Source organism: Pristiophorus japonicus, unplaced genomic scaffold, assembly GCF_044704955.1.
Source record: "Pristiophorus japonicus isolate sPriJap1 unplaced genomic scaffold, sPriJap1.hap1 HAP1_SCAFFOLD_49, whole genome shotgun sequence".
NCBI lineage: Eukaryota > Metazoa > Chordata > Chondrichthyes > Pristiophoridae > Pristiophorus > Pristiophorus japonicus.
Genome location: NW_027254395.1, coordinates 5227979 through 5246313, shown reverse-complemented (window position 1 = coordinate 5246313; position 18335 = coordinate 5227979). Strand labels below are relative to the sequence as shown.

The window sequence follows — 18335 nt, the reverse complement described above, 5'->3', positions numbered from 1 at the left end:
GGTTTCACGTTCTGTCGGATAATAATTCCGATATTTCAGGAAAAAGTTAAAGATTACAGATGTTTTCAACAAAAATAGCGCCTGGAAAAAATACGCAGCGAGAAATGTCAAATGGGAACGTTTGTGATGCAGCGGAACGAAGGAGTGATTAAATAATACATGGCACAATGGAGAAAGGCAAAGTGGGTGGTAATCGGGCAATAACGTAACAAAGGATGGTCCAGAGGAAGTGTTAGTGGGAATAGCAGAACCATTAACAGAAAATAGGAGCGGTGCTTATCATCCGATACGTTGAACCTAATGTTGAGGCCAGAAGACGAGAACATGCTTACAATATAGGGTATCACCGCCTTTTAATCAGACCAGGCAGCTTTGCCAGCCCGGATTGATTTCCTGTATGCTTTGAATTCGGCAGCCAAGGGACGAATTCAAAAAGCAGCTTCTCTCATCTTTTCAGCTCTAGAGAACCAGGACGCACTCATATTCAGGGCAGAGGTGGAGATTGACGCTGAATGTATGCTTATCCCAATTGAGGTGAACTTATGCGTACAGACAGGAAGATATACTGATCAAGTATCGGCCGGAACCAAACAAGGCTTTCGGTTATCCAACGAGTCACAGAGCCGAGTACCTCTGAGATATTTTAACTTTACTCAGTTTGGCGGGTTTCATTTTGCTCTGGGATTTGGATGCTAAGGGAACATCGGCGTAAAATCACACGTTTTAACGTGAAATACGTCTGTTTTCTCACATGTCGAGCGGCTGTTAGAAGCAGAAATTTGAGTAAAACATGGCGGGGCTCGTCCGGGATTTGGCCCGTGACTCTCGCATTTCAAATGTGATCATTCCGAAGGGAGAATCATAACCGTGGACCAACGAGCCGCCGACAGTGAAAAGCGCAGCTCTCAGATTCTGACGGTGGTGAGAAATGATATTATGGCCCATCGTGCATGTGCTGTCTCTCAGATACCTATCGAATTAGTGCCCCTCGCCATTGTACTGCAACTGTTCTCCTTTTGACGAATATATTATTAATTTGAGACATGACATGAGGAAAGTACAGCAACCCTGTAAGTAAAAGGGGAATTTGGAGATGAGATGAAATGTGAATGTCAAAAAGTAGTTAAGCTGCAAGCCAACGACGACGAGAATGGGATTCGAACCCATGCGTGCAGCGCACAATGGATTAGCAGTCCATCGCCTTAACCTCTCGGCCACCTCGTCTCTGCTATAAGATATCGTCAGCCATTCAATCTCCTGCTTTTTGTATCCAAACAGAAATAATGTGCAAGAAAGTCCACTTCACAGCTTGCTCTGCCCGTGCATGCAGATCGACAATGATGAAAACTTGCCATGAGATTCTTTGAGCAAACAGCCTTCCTTCACTTCAGGTGAGTGACTGGAAGAGATGGTTGGTTTCTCGGCAGAATCACAACAAAGAATATAAAATGTCTCGTACCGAGCTAAGTTGACCGCGGCAGGACTCGAACCTGCAATCTTCTGATAACTTTGCGGTTGTCATCGAAGTCAGACGCCTTATCCATTAGGCCACGCGGCCGCTGCCAGCAACATTCATTGTGTTGTTGTATATATTGCGATCAAATTCGGGGCAACTGCAATATCAAGGAGTGGATTTAGGAAAAGATGAGCATATTTCGAGTGAATGAACAGATGCACTGCGATCTGGGTGCGCACCGGCGCAGGCAACCCCAATGTAAATTGGAACACTATAGTTTAACAATTCGGTCATTGCAGCTGAAATCATACTCCTTCTCAAACAATACAGGATGACCCGGGTTTATGAGAAAATCCGTTTTAAAGGGAAAGATTATGAACCGGAACTGACAACCAGCCCATTTAAACAGACACAGAATGATCCGGGATTGCAAGGACATCCCTTTTACCCAGATGCAGAATGACCCTTGACTGACAGCAGTTCCCTTTTAAAAGAATAAAGTGAGATTTCGATCATCCCTGAAGGCAATTGTGCAGTGGGGCTCAGGACTACGCGGCGCAGAGACTGTTATTGAAGCCACAGGTGATAGACAAGGAGGGAGGGAAGGACGTAAAACCAGCCCGGTCTGAAACACACAAACAAACTACTATTCCTTAACATCCAAAGGCAGGTTTTGAAATTTCAAATTGGAAATCCGGGACGGACAGCACATCCATTTGAAACAGACACAGAATGATGAGGGTCTGATAGCACACCATTTTACAGAGACAGAGAATGATCTTGGACAGACAGCAAATCCCCTTAAAAGGGACACGGAAATAGAATGAATAAAAACAGATAAATACGTAAAACTCGGCAGGTCGTGCAGATTTTGTGGAGGAAGAATCCGGTTTCACGTTCTGTCGGGTAATAATTCCGATATTTCAGGAAAAAGTTAAAGATTACAGATGTTTTCAACAAAAATAGCGCCTGGAAAAAATAAGCAGCGAGAAATGTCAAATGGGAACGTTTGTGATGCAGCGGAACGAAGGAGTGATTAAATAATACATGGCACAATGGAGAAAGGCAAAGTGGGTGGTAATCGGGCAATAACGTAACAAAGGATGGTCCAGAGGAAGTGTTAGTGGGAATAGCAGAACCATTAACAGACAATAGGAGCGGTGCTTATCATCCGATACGTTGAACCTAATGTTGAGGCCAGAAGACGAGAACATGCTTACAATATAGTGTATCGCCGCCTTTTAATCAGACCAGGCAGCTTTGCCAGCCCGGATTGATTTCCTGTATGCTTTGAAATCGGCAGCCAAGGGACGAATTCAAAAAGCAGCTTCTCTCATCTTTTCAGCTCTAGAGAACCAGGACGCACTCATATTCAGGGCAGAGGTGGAGATTGACGCTGAATGTATGCTTATCCCAATTGAGGTGAACTTATGCGTACAGACAGGAAGATATACTGATCAAGTATCGGCCGTAACCAAACAAGGCTTTCGGTTATCCAACGAGTCACAGAGCCGAGTACCTCTGAGATATTTTAACTTTACTCAGTTTGGCGGGTTTCACTTTGCTCTGGGATTTGGATGCTCAGGGAACATCGGCGTAAAATCACACGTTTTAACGTGAAATACGTCTGTTTTCTCACATGTCGAGCGGCTGTTAGAAGCGGAAATTTGAGTAAAACATGGCGGGGCTCGTCCGGGATTTGGCCCGTGACTCTCGCATTTCAAATGTGATCATTCCGAAGGGAGAATCATAATCGTGGACCAACGAGCCGCCGACAGTGAAAAGCGCAGCTCTCAGATTCTGACGGTGGTGAGAAATGATATTATGGCCCATCGTGCATGTGCTGTCTCTCAGATACCTATCTAATTAGTGCCCCTCGCCATTGTACTGCAACTGTTCTCCTTTTGACGAATATATTATTAATTTGAGACATGACATGAGGAAAGTACAGCAACCCTGTAAGTAAAAGGGGAATTTGGAGATGAGATGAAATGTGAATGTCAAAAAGTGGTTAAGCTGCAATCCAACGACGACGAGAATGGGATTCGAACCCATGCGTGCAGAGCACAATGGATTAGCAGTCCATCGCCTTAACCTCTCGGCCACCTCGTCTCTGCTATAAGATATCGTCAGCCATTCAATCTCCTGCTTTTTGTATCCAAACAGAAATAATGTGCAAGAAAGTCCACTTCACAGCTTGCTCTGCCCGTGCATGCAGATCGACAATGATGAAAACTTGCCATGAGATTCTTTGAGCAAACAGCCTTCCTTCACTTCAGGTGAGTGACTGGAAGAAATGGTTGGTTTCTCGGCAGAATCACAACAAAGAATATAAAATGTATCGTACCGAGCTAAGTTGACCGCGGCAGGACTCGAACCTGCAATCTTCTGATAACTTTGCGGTTGTCATCGAAGTCAGACGCCTTATCCATTAGGCCACGCGGCCGCTGCCAGCAACATTCATTGTGTTGTTGTAGATATTGCGATCAAATTCGGGGCAACTGCAATATCAAGGAGTGGATTTAGGAAAAGATGAGCATATTTCGAGTGAATGAACAGATGCACTGCGATCTGGGTGCGCAATGGCGCAGGCAACCCCAATGTAAATTGGAACACTATAGTTTAACAATTCGGTCATTGCAGCTGAAATCATACTCCTTCTCAAACAATACAGGATGACCCGGGTTTATGAGAAAATCCGTTTTAAAGGGAAAGATTATGAACCGGAACTGACAACCAGCCCATTTAAACAGACACAGAATGATCCGGGATTGCAAGGACATCCCTTTTACCCAGATGCAGAATGACCCTTGACTGACAGCAGTTCCCTTTTAAAAGAATAAAGTGAGATTTCGATCATCCCTGAAGGCAATTGTGCAGTGGGGCTCAGGACTACGCGGCGCAGAGACTGTTATTGAAGCCACAGGTGATAGACAAGGAGGGAGGGAAGGACGTAAAACCAGCCCGGTCTGAAACACACAAACAAACTACTATTCCTTAACCTCCAAAGGCAGGTTTTGAAATTTCAAATTGGAAATCCGGGACGGACAGCACATCCCTTTGAAACAGACACAGAATGATGAGGGTCTGATAGCACACCATTTTACAGAGACAGAGAATGATCTTGGACAGACAGCAAATCCCCTTAAAAGGGACACGGAAATAGAATGAATAAAAACAGATAAATATGTAAAACTCGGCAGGTCGTGCAGATTTTGTGGAGGAAGAATCCGGTTTCACGTTCTGTCGGATAATAATTCCGATATTTCAGGAAAAAGTTAAAGATTACAGATGTTTTCAACAAAAATAGCGCCTGGAAAAAATACGCAGCGAGAAATGTCAAATGGGAACGTTTGTGATGCAGCGGAACGAAGGAGTGATTAAATAATACATGGCACAATGGAGAAAGGCAAAGTGGGTGGTAATCGGGCAATAACGTAACAAAGGATGGTCCAGAGGAAGTGTTAGTGGGAATAGCAGAACCATTAACAGAAAATAGGAGCGGTGCTTAACATCCGATACGTTGAACCTAATGTTGAGGCCAGAAGACGAGAACATGCTTACAATATAGGGTATCACCGCCTTTTAATCAGACCAGGCAGCTTTGCCAGCCCGGATTGATTTCCTGTATGCTTTGAATTCGGCAGCCAAGGGACGAATTCAAAAAGCAGCTTCTCTCATCTTTTCAGCTCTAGAGAACCAGGACGCACTCATATTCAGGGCAGAGGTGGAGATTGACGCTGAATGTATGCTTATCCCAACTGAGGTGAACTTATGCGTACAAACAGGAAGATATACTGATCAAGTATCGGCCGGAACCAAACAAGGCTTTCGGTTATCCAACGAGTAACAGAGCCGAGTACCTCTGAGATATTTTAACTTTACTCAGTTTGGCGGGTTTCACTTTGCTCTGGGATTTGGATGCTCAGGGAACATCGGCGTAAAATCACACGTTTTAACGTGAAATACGTCTGTTTTCTCACATGTCGAGCGGCTGTTAGAAGCGGAAATTTGAGTAAAACATGGCGGGGCTCGTCCGGGATTTGGCCCGTGACTCTCGCATTTCAAATGTGATCATTCCGAAGGGAGAATCATAATCTTGGACCAACGAGCCGCCGACAGTGAAAAGCGCAGCTCTCAGATTCTGACGGTGGTGAGAAATGATATTATGGCCCATCGTGCATGTGCTGTCTCTCAGATACCTATCTAATTATTGCCCCTCGCCATTGTACTGCAACTGTTCTCCTTTTGACGAATATATTATTAATTTGAGACATGACATGAGGAAAGTACAGCAACCCTGTAAGTAAAAGGGGAATTTGGAGATGAGATGAAATGTGAATGTCAAAAAGTGGTTAAGCTGCAATCCAACGACGACGAGAATGGGATTCGAACCCATGCGTGCAGAGCACAATGGATTAGCAGGCCATCGCCTTAACCTCTCGGCCACCTCGTCTCTGCTATAAGATATCGTCAGCCATTCAATCTCCTGCTTTTTGTATCCAAACAGAAATAATGTGCAAGAAAGTCCACTTCACAGCTTGCTCTGCCCGTGCATGCAGATCGACAATGATGAAAACTTGCCATGAGATTCTTTGAGCAAACAGCCTTCCTTCACTTCAGGTGAGTGACTGGAAGAGATGGTTGGTTTCTCGGCAGAATCACAACAAAGAATATAAAATGTCGCGTACCGAGCTAAGTTGACCGCGGCAGGACTCGAACCTGCAATCTTCTGATAACTTTGCGGTTGTCATCGAAGTCAGACGCCTTATCCATTAGGCCACGCGGCCGCTGCCAGCAACAATCATTGTGTTGTTGTAGATATTGCGATCAAATTCGGGGCAACTGCAATATCAAGGAGTGGATTTAGGAAAAGATGAGCATATTTCGAGTGAATGAACAGATGCACTGCGATCTGGGTGCGCAATGGCGCAGGCAACCCCAATGTAAATTGGAACACTATAGTTTAAAAATTCGGTCATTGCAGCTGAAATCATACTCCTTCTCAAACAATACAGGATGACCCGGGTTTATGAGAAAATCCGTTTTAAAGGGAAAGATTATGAACCGGAACTGACAACCAGCCCATTTAAACAGACACAGAATGATCCGGGATTGCAAGGACATCCCTTTTACCCAGATGCAGAATGACCCTTGACTGACAGCAGTTCCCTTTTAAAAGAATAAAGTGAGATTTCGATCATCCCTGAAGGCAATTGTGCAGTGGGGCTCAGGACTACGCGGCGCAGAGACTGTTATTGAAGCCACAGGTGATAGACAAGGAGGGAGGGAAGGACGTAAAACCAGCCCGGTCTGAAACACACAAACAAACTACTATTCCTTAACCTCCAAAGGCAGGTTTTGAAATTTCAAATTGGAAATCCGGGACGGACAGCACATCCCTTTGAAACAGACACAGAATGATGAGGGTCTGATAGCACACCATTTTACAGAGACAGAGAATGATCTTGGACAGACAGCAAATCCCCTTAAAAGGGACACGGAAATAGAATGAATAAAAACAGATAAATATGTAAAACTCGGCAGGTCGTGCAGATTTTGTGGAGGAAGAATCCGGTTTCACGTTCTGTCGGATAATAATTCCGATATTTCAGGAAAAAGTTAAAGATTACAGATGTTTTCAACAAAAATAGCGCCTGGAAAAAATACGCAGCGAGAAATGTCAAATGGGAACGTTTGTGATGCAGCGGAACGAAGGAGTGATTAAATAATACATGGCACAATGGAGAAAGGCAAAGTGGGTGGTAATCGGGCAATAACGTAACAAAGGATGGTCCAGAGGAAGTGTTAGTGGGAATAGCAGAACCATTAACAGAAAATAGGAGCGGTGCTTAACATCCGATACGTTGAACCTAATGTTGAGGCCAGAAGACGAGAACATGCTTACAATATAGGGTATCACCGCCTTTTAATCAGACCAGGCAGCTTTGCCAGCCCGGATTGATTTCCTGTATGCTTTGAATTCGGCAGCCAAGGGACGAATTCAAAAAGCAGCTTCTCTCATCTTTTCAGCTCTAGAGAACCAGGACGCACTCATATTCAGGGCAGAGGTGGAGATTGACGCTGAATGTATGCTTATCCCAACTGAGGTGAACTTATGCGTACAAACAGGAAGATATACTGATCAAGTATCGGCCGGAACCAAACAAGGCTTTCGGTTATCCAACGAGTAACAGAGCCGAGTACCTCTGAGATATTTTAACTTTACTCAGTTTGGCGGGTTTCACTTTGCTCTGGGATTTGGATGCTCAGGGAACATCGGCGTAAAATCACACGTTTTAACGTGAAATACGTCTGTTTTCTCACATGTCGAGCGGCTGTTAGAAGCGGAAATTTGAGTAAAACATGGCGGGGCTCGTCCGGGATTTGGCCCGTGACTCTCGCATTTCAAATGTGATCATTCCGAAGGGAGAATCATAATCTTGGACCAACGAGCCGCCGACAGTGAAAAGCGCAGCTCTCAGATTCTGACGGTGGTGAGAAATGATATTATGGCCCATCGTGCATGTGCTGTCTCTCAGATACCTATCTAATTATTGCCCCTCGCCATTGTACTGCAACTGTTCTCCTTTTGACGAATATATTATTAATTTGAGACATGACATGAGGAAAGTACAGCAACCCTGTAAGTAAAAGGGGAATTTGGAGATGAGATGAAATGTGAATGTCAAAAAGTGGTTAAGCTGCAATCCAACGACGACGAGAATGGGATTCGAACCCATGCGTGCAGAGCACAATGGATTAGCAGGCCATCGCCTTAACCTCTCGGCCACCTCGTCTCTGCTATAAGATATCGTCAGCCATTCAATCTCCTGCTTTTTGTATCCAAACAGAAATAATGTGCAAGAAAGTCCACTTCACAGCTTGCTCTGCCCGTGCATGCAGATCGACAATGATGAAAACTTGCCATGAGATTCTTTGAGCAAACAGCCTTCCTTCACTTCAGGTGAGTGACTGGAAGAGATGGTTGGTTTCTCGGCAGAATCACAACAAAGAATATAAAATGTCGCGTACCGAGCTAAGTTGACCGCGGCAGGACTCGAACCTGCAATCTTCTGATAACTTTGCGGTTGTCATCGAAGTCAGACGCCTTATCCATTAGGCCACGCGGCCGCTGCCAGCAACATTCATTGTGTTGTTGTATATATTGCGATCAAATTCGGGGCAACTGCAATATCAAGGAGTGGATTTAGGAAAAGATGAGCATATTTCGAGTGAATGAACAGATGCACTGCGATCTGGGTGCGCACCGGCGCAGGCAACCCCAACGTAAATTGGAACACTATAGTTTAACAATTCGGTCATTGCAGCTGAAATCATACTCCTTCTCAAACAATACAGGATGACCCGGGTTTATGAGAAAATCCGTTTTAAAGGGAAAGATTATGAACCGGAACAGACAACCAGCCCATTTAAACAGACACAGAATGATCCGGGATTGCAAGGACATCCCTTTTACCCAGATGCAGAATGACCCTTGACTGACAGCAGTTCCCTTTTAAAAGAATAAAGTGAGATTTCGATCATCCCTGAAGGCAATTGTGCAGTGGGGCTCAGGACTACGCGGCGCAGAGACTGTTATTGAAGCCACAGGTGATAGACAAGGAGGGAGGGAAGGACGTAAAACCAGCCCGGTCTGAAACACACAAACAAACTACTATTCCTTAACATCCAAAGGCAGGTTTTGAAATTTCAAATTGGAAATCCGGGACGGACAGCACATCCCTTTGAAACAGACACAGATTGATGAGGGTCTGATAGCACACCATTTTACAGAGACAGAGAATGATCTTGGACAGACAGCAAATCCCCTTAAAAGGGACACGGAAATAGAATGAATAAAAACAGATAAATACGTAAAACTCGGCAGGTCGTGCAGATTTTGTGGAGGAAGAATCCGGTTTCACGTTCTGTCGGATAATAATTCCGATATTTCAGGAAAAAGTTAAAGATTACAGATGTTTTCAACAAAAATAGCGCCTGGAAAAAATACGCAGCGAGAAATGTCAAATGGGAACGTTTGTGATGCAGCGGAACGAAGGAGCGATTAAATAATACATGGCACAATGGAGAAAGGCAAAGTGGGTGGTAATCGGGCAATAACGTAACAAAGGATGGTCCAGAGGAAGTGTTAGTGGGAATAGCAGAACCATTAACAGACAATAGGAGCGGTGCTTATCATCCGATACGTTGAACCTAATGTTGAGGCCAGAAGACGAGAACATGCTTACAATATAGGGTATCACCGCCTTTTAATCAGACCAGGCAGCTTTGCCAGCCCGGATTGATTTCCTGTATGCTTTGAAATCGGCAGCCAAGGGACGAATTCAAAAAGCAGCTTCTCTCATCTTTTCAGCTCTAGAGAACCAGGACGCACTCATATTCAGGGCAGAGGTGGAGATTGACGCTGAATGTATGCTTATCCCAATTGAGGTGAACTTATGCGTACAGACAGGAAGATATACTGATCAAGTATCGGCCGTAACCAAACAAGGCTTTCGGTTATCCAACGAGTCACAGAGCCGAGTACCTCTGAGATATTTTAACTTTACTCAGTTTGGCGGGTGTCACTTTGCTCTGGGATTTGGATGCTCAGGGAACATCGGCGTAAAATCACACGTTTTAACGTGAAATACGTCTGTTTTCTCACATGTCGAGCGGCTGTTAGAAGCGGAAATTTGAGTAAAACATGGCGGGGCTCGTCCGGGATTTGGCCCGTGACTCTCGCATTTCAAATGTGATCATTCCGAAGGGAGAATCATAATCGTGGACCAACGAGCCGCCGACAGTGAAAAGCGCAGCTCTCAGATTCTGACGGTGGTGAGAAATGATATTATGGCCCATCGTGCATGTGCTGTCTCTCAGATACCTATCTAATTAGTGCCCCTCGCCATTGTACTGCAACTGTTCTCCTTTTGACGAATATATTATTAATTTGAGACATGACATGAGGAAAGTACAGCAACCCTGTAAGTAAAAGGGGAATTTGGAGATGAGATGAAATGTGAATGTCAAAAAGTGGTTAAGCTGCAATCCAACGACGACGAGAATGGGATTCGAACCCATGCGTGCAGAGCACAATGGATTAGCAGTCCATCGCCTTAACCTCTCGGCCACCTCGTCTCTGCTATAAGATATCGTCAGCCATTCAATCTCCTGCTTTTTGTATCCAAACAGAAATAATGTGCAAGAAAGTCCACTTCACAGCTTGCTCTGCCCGTGCATGCAGATCGACAATGATGAAAACTTGCCATGAGATTCTTTGAGCAAACAGCCTTCCTTCACTTCAGGTGAGTGACTGGAAGAGATGGTTGGTTTCTCGGCAGAATCACAACAAAGAATATAAAATGTCTCGTAGCGAGCTAAGTTGACCGCGGCAGGACTCGAACCTGCAATCTTCTGATAACTTTGCGGTTGTCATCGAAGTCAGACGCCTTATCCATTAGGCCACGCGGCCGCTGCCAGCAACATTCATTGTGTTGTTGTAGATATTGCGATCAAATTCGGGGCAACTGCAATATCAAGGAGTGGATTTAGGAAAAGATGAGCATATTTCGAGTGAATGAACAGATGCACTGCGATCTGGGTGCGCAAAGGCGCAGGCAACCCCAATGTAAATTGGAACACTATAGTTTAACAATTCGGTCATTGCAGCTGAAATCATACTCCTTCTCAAACAATACAGGATGACCCGGGTTTATGAGAAAATCCGTTTTAAAGGGAAAGATTATGAACCGGAACTGACAACCAGCCCATTTAAACAGACACAGAATGATCCGGGATTGCAAGGACATCCCTTTTACCCAGATGCAGAATGACCCTTGACTGACAGCAGTTCCCTTTTAAAAGAATAAAGTGAGATTTCGATCATCCCTGAAGGCAATTGTGCAGTGGGGCTCAGGACTACGCGGCGCAGAGACTGTTATTGAAGCCACAGGTGATAGACAAGGAGGGAGGGAAGGACGTAAAACCAGCCCAGTCTGAAACACTCAAACAAACTAATATTCCTTAACCTCCAAAGGCAGGTTTTGAAATTTCAAATTGGAAATCCGGGACAGACAGCACATCCCTTTGAAACAGACACAGAATGATGAGGGTCTGATAGCACACCATTTTACAGAGACAGAGAATGATCTTGGACAGACAGCAAATCCCCTTAAAAGGGACACGGAAATAGAATGAATAAAAACAGATAAATATGTAAAACTCGGCAGGTCGTGCAGATTTTGTGGAGGAAGAATCCGGTTTCACGTTCTGTCGGATAATAATTCCGATATTTCAGGAAAAAGTTAAAGATTACAGATGTTTTCAACAAAAATAGCGCCTGGAAAAAATACGCAGCGAGAAATGTCAAATGGGAACGTTTGTGATGCAGCGGAACGAAGGAGTGATTAAATAATACATGGCACAATGGAGAAAGGCAAAGTGGGTGGTAATCGGGCAATAACGTAACAAAGGATGGTCCAGAGGAAGTGTTAGTGGGAATAGCAGAACCATTAACAGAAAATAGGAGCGGTGCTTATCATCCGATACGTTGAACCTAATGTTGAGGCCAGAAGACGAGAACATGCTTACAATATAGGGTATCACCGCCTTTTAATCAGACCAGGCAGCTTTGCCAGCCCGGATTGATTTCCTGTATGCTTTGAATTCGGCAGCCAAGGGACGAATTCAAAAAGCAGCTTCTCTCATCTTTTCAGCTCTAGAGAACCAGGACGCACTCATATTCAGGGCAGAGGTGGAGATTGACGCTGAATGTATGCTTATCCCAATTGAGGTGAACTTATGCGTACAAACAGGAAGATATACTGATCAAGTATCGGCCGGAACCAAACAAGGCTTTCGGTTATCCAACGAGTCACAGAGCCGAGTACCTCTGAGATATTTTAACTTTACTCAGTTTGGCGGGTTTCACTTTGCTCTGGGATTTGGATGCTCAGGGAACATCGGCGTAAAATCACACGTTTTAACGTGAAATACGTCTGTTTTCTCACATGTCGAGCGGCTGTTAGAAGCGGAAATTTGAGTAAAACATGGCGGGGCTCGTCCGGGATTTGGCCCGTGACTCTCGCATTTCAAATGTGATCATTCCGAAGGGAGAATCATAACCGTGGACCAACGAGCCGCCGACAGTGAAAAGCGCAGCTCTCAGATTCTGACGGTGGTGAGAAATGATATTATGGCCCATCGTGCATGTGCTGTCTCTCAGATACCTATCTAATTATTGCCCCTCGCCATTGTACTGCAACTGTTCTCCTTTTGACGAATATATTATTAATTTGAGACATGACATGAGGAAAGTACAGCAACCCTGTAAGTAAAAGGGGAATTTGGAGATGAGATGAAATGTGAATGTCAAAAAGTGGTTAAGCTGCAATCCAACGACGACGAAAATGGGATTCGAACCCATGCGTGCACAGCACAATGGATTAGCAGGCCATCGCCTTAACCTCTCGGCCACCTCGTCTCTGCTATAAGATATCGTCAGCCATTCAATCTCCTGCTTTTTGTATCCAAACAGAAATAATGTGCAAGAAAGTCCACTTCACAGCTTGCTCTGCCCGTGCATGCAGATCGACAATGATGAAAACTTGCCATGAGATTCTTTGAGCAAACAGCCTTCCTTCACTTCAGGTGAGTGACTGGAAGAGATGGTTGGTTTCTCGGCAGAATCACAACAAAGAATATAAAATGTCTCGTACCGAGCTAAGTTGACCGCGGCAGGACTCGAACCTGCAATCTTCTGATAACTTTGCGGTTGTCATCGAAGTCAGACGCCTTATCCATTAGGCCACGCGGCCGCTGCCAGCAACATTCATTGTGTTGTTGTATATATTGCGATCAAATTCGGGGCAACTGCAATATCAAGGAGTGGATTTAGGAAAAGATGAGCATATTTCGAGTGAATGAACAGATGCACTGCGATCTGGGTGCGCACCGGCGCAGGCAACCCCAATGTAAATTGGAACACTATAGTTTAACAATTCGGTCATTGTAGCTGAAATCATACTCCTTCTCAAACAATACAGGATGACCCGGGTTTATGAGAAAATCCGTTTTAAAGGGAAAGATTATGAACCGGAACTGACAACCAGCCCATTTAAACAGACACAGAATGATCCGGGATTGCAAGGACATCCATTTTACCCAGATGCAGAATGACCCTTGACTGACAGCAGTTCCCTTTTAAAAGAATAAAGTGAGATTTCGATCATCCCTGAAGGCAATTGTGCAGTGGGGCTCAGGACTACGCGGCGCAGAGACTGTTATTGAAGCCACAGGTGATAGACAAGGAGGGAGGGAAGGACGTAAAACCAGCCCGGTCTGAAACACACAAACAAACTACTATTCCTTAACATCCAAAGGCAGGTTTTGAAATTTCAAATTGGAAATCCGGGACGGACAGCACATCCCTTTGAAACAGACACAGAATGATGAGGGTCTGATAGCACACCATTTTACAGAGACAGAGAATGATCTTGGACAGACAGCAAATCCCCTTAAAAGGGACACGGAAATAGAATGAATAAAAACAGATAAATACGTAAAACTCGGCAGGTCGTGCAGATTTTGTGGAGGAAGAATCCGGTTTCACGTTCTGTCGGATAATAATTCCGATATTTCAGGAAAAAGTTAAAGATTACAGATGTTTTCAACAAAAATAGCGCCTGGAAAAAATACGCAGCGAGAAATGTCAAATGGGAACGTTTGTGATGCAGCGGAACGAAGGAGTGATTAAATAATACATGGCACAATGGAGAAAGGCAAAGTGGGTGGTAATCGGGCAATAACGTAACAAAGGATGGTCCAGAGGAAGTGTTAGTGGGAATAGCAGAACCATTAACAGACAATAGGAGCGGTGCTTATCATCCGATACGTTGAACCTAATGTTGAGGCCAGAAGACGAGAACATGCTTACAATATAGGGTATCACCGCCTTTTAATCAGACCAGGCAGCTTTGCCAGCCCGGATTGATTTCCTGTATGCTTTGAAATCGGCAGCCAAGGGACGAATTCAAAAAGCAGCTTCTCTCATCTTTTCAGCTCTAGAGAACCAGGACGCACTCAAATTCAGGGCAGAGGTGGAGATTGACGCTGAATGTATGCTTATCCCAATTGAGGTGAACTTATGCGTACAGACAGGAAGATATACTGATCAAGTATCGGCCGGAACCAAACAAGGCTTTCGGTTATCCAACGAGTCACAGAGCCGAGTACCTCTGAGATATTTTAACTTTACTCAGTTTGGCGGGTTTCACTTTGCTCTGGGATTTGGATGCTAAGGGAACATCGGCGTAAAATCACGCATTTTAACGTGAAATACGTCTGTTTTCTCACATGTCGAGCGGCTGTTAGAAGCGGAAATTTGAGTAAAACATGGCGGGGCACGTCCGGGATTTGGCCCGTGACTCTCGCATTTCAAATGTGATCATTCCGAAGGGAGAATCATAACCGTGGACCAACGAGCCGCCGACAGTGAAAAGCGCAGCTCTCAGATTCTGACGGTGGTGAGAAATGATATTATGGCCCATCGTGCATGTGCTGTCTCTCAGATACCTATCGAATTAGTGCCCCTCGCCATTGTACTGCAACTGTTCTCCTTTTGACGAATATATTATTAATTTGAGACATGACATGAGGAAAGTGCAGCAACCCTGTAAGTAAAAGGGGAATTTGGAGATGAGATGAAATGTGAATGTCAAAAAGTAGTTAAGCTGCAAGCCAACGACGACGAGAATGGGATTCGAACCCATGCGTGCAGCGCACAATGGATTAGCAGTCCATCGCCTTAACCTCTCGGCCACCTCGTCTCTGCTATAAGATATCGTCAGCCATTCAATCTCCTGCTTTTTGTATCCAAACAGAAATAATGTGCAAGAAAGTCCACTTCACAGCTTGCTCTGCCCGTGCATGCAGAACGACAATGATGAAAACTTGCCATGAGATTCTTTGAGCAAACAGCCTTCCTTCACTTCAGGTGAGTGACTGGAAGAGATGGTTGGTTTCTCGGCAGAATCACAACAAAGAATATAAAATGTCTCGTACCGAGCTAAGTTGACCGCGGCAGGACTCGAACCTGCAATCTTCTGATAACTTTGTGGTTGTCATCGAAGTCAGACGCCTTATCCATTAGGCCACGCGGCCGCTGCCAGCAACATTCATTGTGTTGTTGTAGATATTGCGATCAAATTCGGGGCAACTGCAATATCAAGGAGTGGATTTAGGAAAAGATGAGCATATTTCGAGTGAATGAACAGATGCACTGCGATCTGGGTGCGCAATGGCGCAGGCAACCCCAATGTAAATTGGAACACTATAGTTTAACAATTCGGTCATTGCAGCTGAAATCATACTCCTTCTCAAACAATACAGGATGACCCGGGTTTATGAGAAAATCCGTTTTAAAGGGAAAGATTATGAACCGGAACTGACAACCAGCCCATTTAAACAGACACAGAATGATCCGGGATTGCAAGGACATCCCTTTTACCCAGATGCAGAATGACCCTTGACTGACAGCAGTTCCCTTTTAAAAGAATAAAGTGAGATTTCGATCATCCCTGAAGGCAATTGTGCAGTGGGGCTCAGGACTACGCGGCGCAGAGACTGTTATTGAAGCCACAGGTGATAGACAAGGAGGGAGGGAAGGACGTAAAACCAGCACAGTCTGAAACACTCAAACAAACTAATATTCCTTAACCTCCAAAGGCAGGTTTTGAAATTTCAAATTGGAAATCCGGGACAGACAGCACATCCCTTTGAAACAGACACAGAATGATGAGGGTCTGATAGCACACCATTTTACAGAGACAGAGAATGATCTTGGACAGACAGCAAATCCCCTTAAAAGGGACACGGAAATAGAATGAATAAAAACAGATAAATATGTAAAACTCGGCAGGTCGTGCAGATTTTGTGGAGGAAGAATCCGGTTTCACGTTCTGTCGGATAATAATTCCGATATTTCAGGAAAAAGTTAAAGATTACAGATGTTTTCAACAAAAATAGCGACTGGAAAAAATACGCAGCGAGAAATGTCAAATGGGAACGTTTGTGATGCAGCGGAACGAAGGAGTGATTAAATAATACATGGCACAATGGAGAAAGGCAAAGTGGGTGGTAATCGGGCAATAACGTAACAAAGGATGGTCCAGAGGAAGTGTTAGTGGGAATAGCAGAACCATTAACAGAAAATAGGAGCGGTGCTTATCATCCGATACGTTGAACCTAATGTTGAGGCCAGAAGACGAGAACATGCTTACAATATAGGGTATCACCGCCTTTTAATCAGACCAGGCAGCTTTGCCAGCCCGGATTGATTTCCTGTATGCTTTGAATTCGGCAGCCAAGGGACGAATTCAAAAAGCAGCTTCTCTCATCTTTTCAGCTCTAGAGAACCAGGACGCACTCATATTCAGGGCAGAGGTGGAGATTGACGCTGAATGTATGCTTATCCCAATTGAGGTGAACTTATGCGTACAAACAGGAAGATATACTGATCAAGTATCGGCCGGAACCAAACAAGGCTTTCGGTTATCCAACGAGTCACAGAGCCGAGTACCTCTGAGATATTTTAACTTTACTCAGTTTGGCGGGTTTCACTTTGCTCTGGGATTTGGATGCTCAGGGAACATCGGCGTAAAATCACACGTTTTAACGTGAAATACGTCTGTTTTCTCACATGTCGAGCGGCTGTTAGAAGCGGAAATTTGAGTAAAACATGGCGGGGCTCGTCCGGGATTTGGCCCGTGACTCTCGCATTTCAAATGTGATCATTCCGAAGGGAGAATCATAATCGTGGACCAACGAGCCGCCGACAGTGAAAAGCGCAGCTCTCAGATTCTGACGGTGGTGAGAAATGATATTATGGCCCATCGTGCATGTGCTGTCTCTCAGATACCTATCTAATTATTGCCCATCGCCATTGTACTGCAACTGTTCTCCTTTTGACGAATATATTATTAATTTGAGACATGACATGAGGAAAGTACAGCAACCCTGTAAGTAAAAGGGGAATTTGGAGATGAGATGAAATGTGAATGTCAAAAAGTAGTTAAGCTGCAATCCAACGACGACGAGAATGGGATTCGAACCCATGCGTGCACAGCACAATGGATTAGCAGGCCATCGCCTTAACCTCTCGGCCACCTCGTCTCTGCTATAAGATATCGTCAGCCATTCAATCTCCTGCTTTTTGTATCCAAACAGAAATAATGTGCAAGAAAGTCCACTTCACAGCTTGCTCTGCCCGTGCATGCAGATCGACAATGATGAAAACTTGCCATGAGATTCTTTGAGCAAACAGCCTTCCTTCACTTCAGGTGAGTGACTGGAAGAGATGGTTGGTTTCTCGGCAGAATCACAAGAAAGAATATAAAATGTCTCGTCGCGAGCTAAGTTGACCGCGGCAGGACTCGAACCTGCAATCTTCTGATAACTTTGCGGTTGTCATCGAAGTCAGACGCCTTATCCATTAGGTCACGCGGCCGCTGCCAGCAACATTCATTGTGTTGTTGTATATATTGCGATCAAATTCGGGGCAACTGCAATATCAAGGAGTGGATTTAGGAAAAGATGAGCATATTTCGAGTGAATGAACAGATGCACTGCGATCTGGGTGCGCACCGGCGCAGGCAACCCCAATGTAAATTGGAACACTATAGTTTAACAATTCGGTCATTGCAGCTGAAATCATACTCCTTCTCAAACAATACAGGATGACCCGGGTTTATGAGAAAATCCGTTTTAAAGGGAAAGATTATGAACCGGAACTGACAACCAGCCCATTTAAACAGACACAGAATGATCCGGGATTGCAAGGACATCCCTTTTACCCAGATGCAGAATGACCCTTGAC

The 18335-nt window shown here is 44.6% G+C and overlaps 16 non-coding genes across 16 annotated transcripts; all 16 read right to left on the bottom strand.

The window, feature by feature from the left end:
• Nucleotides 1-1142: 1142 nt before the first annotated feature.
• trnas-gcu (transfer RNA serine (anticodon GCU)) lies at nt 1143-1224 on the bottom strand. The gene has a single exon. It is a non-coding gene; the product is annotated as a tRNA-Ser (tRNA).
• Nucleotides 1225-1469: 245 nt separating this feature from the next.
• Nucleotides 1470-1558, bottom strand: trnar-ucg (transfer RNA arginine (anticodon UCG)). Its single transcript is given in 2 exon segments — nt 1470-1505; nt 1522-1558. It is a non-coding gene; the product is annotated as a tRNA-Arg (tRNA).
• Nucleotides 1559-3486: 1928 nt separating this feature from the next.
• Nucleotides 3487-3568, bottom strand: trnas-gcu (transfer RNA serine (anticodon GCU)). The gene has a single exon. It is a non-coding gene; the product is annotated as a tRNA-Ser (tRNA).
• A 245-nt stretch (nt 3569-3813) lies between these two features.
• trnar-ucg (transfer RNA arginine (anticodon UCG)) lies at nt 3814-3902 on the bottom strand. The gene is given in 2 exon segments: nt 3814-3849; nt 3866-3902. It is a non-coding gene; the product is annotated as a tRNA-Arg (tRNA).
• Nucleotides 3903-5830: 1928 nt separating this feature from the next.
• trnas-gcu (transfer RNA serine (anticodon GCU)) lies at nt 5831-5912 on the bottom strand. Its single transcript has one exon. It is a non-coding gene; the product is annotated as a tRNA-Ser (tRNA).
• Nucleotides 5913-6157: 245 nt separating this feature from the next.
• On the bottom strand, nt 6158-6246 carry trnar-ucg (transfer RNA arginine (anticodon UCG)). Its single transcript is given in 2 exon segments — nt 6158-6193; nt 6210-6246. It is a non-coding gene; the product is annotated as a tRNA-Arg (tRNA).
• Nucleotides 6247-8174: 1928 nt separating this feature from the next.
• trnas-gcu (transfer RNA serine (anticodon GCU)) lies at nt 8175-8256 on the bottom strand. Its single transcript has one exon. It is a non-coding gene; the product is annotated as a tRNA-Ser (tRNA).
• Nucleotides 8257-8501: 245 nt separating this feature from the next.
• trnar-ucg (transfer RNA arginine (anticodon UCG)) lies at nt 8502-8590 on the bottom strand. The gene is given in 2 exon segments: nt 8502-8537; nt 8554-8590. It is a non-coding gene; the product is annotated as a tRNA-Arg (tRNA).
• Nucleotides 8591-10518: 1928 nt separating this feature from the next.
• On the bottom strand, nt 10519-10600 carry trnas-gcu (transfer RNA serine (anticodon GCU)). The gene has a single exon. It is a non-coding gene; the product is annotated as a tRNA-Ser (tRNA).
• A 245-nt stretch (nt 10601-10845) lies between these two features.
• Nucleotides 10846-10934, bottom strand: trnar-ucg (transfer RNA arginine (anticodon UCG)). The gene is given in 2 exon segments: nt 10846-10881; nt 10898-10934. It is a non-coding gene; the product is annotated as a tRNA-Arg (tRNA).
• A 1928-nt stretch (nt 10935-12862) lies between these two features.
• trnas-gcu (transfer RNA serine (anticodon GCU)) lies at nt 12863-12944 on the bottom strand. The gene has a single exon. It is a non-coding gene; the product is annotated as a tRNA-Ser (tRNA).
• A 245-nt stretch (nt 12945-13189) lies between these two features.
• Nucleotides 13190-13278, bottom strand: trnar-ucg (transfer RNA arginine (anticodon UCG)). Its single transcript is given in 2 exon segments — nt 13190-13225; nt 13242-13278. It is a non-coding gene; the product is annotated as a tRNA-Arg (tRNA).
• Nucleotides 13279-15206: 1928 nt separating this feature from the next.
• On the bottom strand, nt 15207-15288 carry trnas-gcu (transfer RNA serine (anticodon GCU)). Its single transcript has one exon. It is a non-coding gene; the product is annotated as a tRNA-Ser (tRNA).
• A 245-nt stretch (nt 15289-15533) lies between these two features.
• trnar-ucg (transfer RNA arginine (anticodon UCG)) lies at nt 15534-15622 on the bottom strand. The gene is given in 2 exon segments: nt 15534-15569; nt 15586-15622. It is a non-coding gene; the product is annotated as a tRNA-Arg (tRNA).
• Nucleotides 15623-17550: 1928 nt separating this feature from the next.
• On the bottom strand, nt 17551-17632 carry trnas-gcu (transfer RNA serine (anticodon GCU)). Its single transcript has one exon. It is a non-coding gene; the product is annotated as a tRNA-Ser (tRNA).
• A 245-nt stretch (nt 17633-17877) lies between these two features.
• Nucleotides 17878-17966, bottom strand: trnar-ucg (transfer RNA arginine (anticodon UCG)). The gene is given in 2 exon segments: nt 17878-17913; nt 17930-17966. It is a non-coding gene; the product is annotated as a tRNA-Arg (tRNA).
• Nucleotides 17967-18335: the final 369 nt, after the last annotated feature.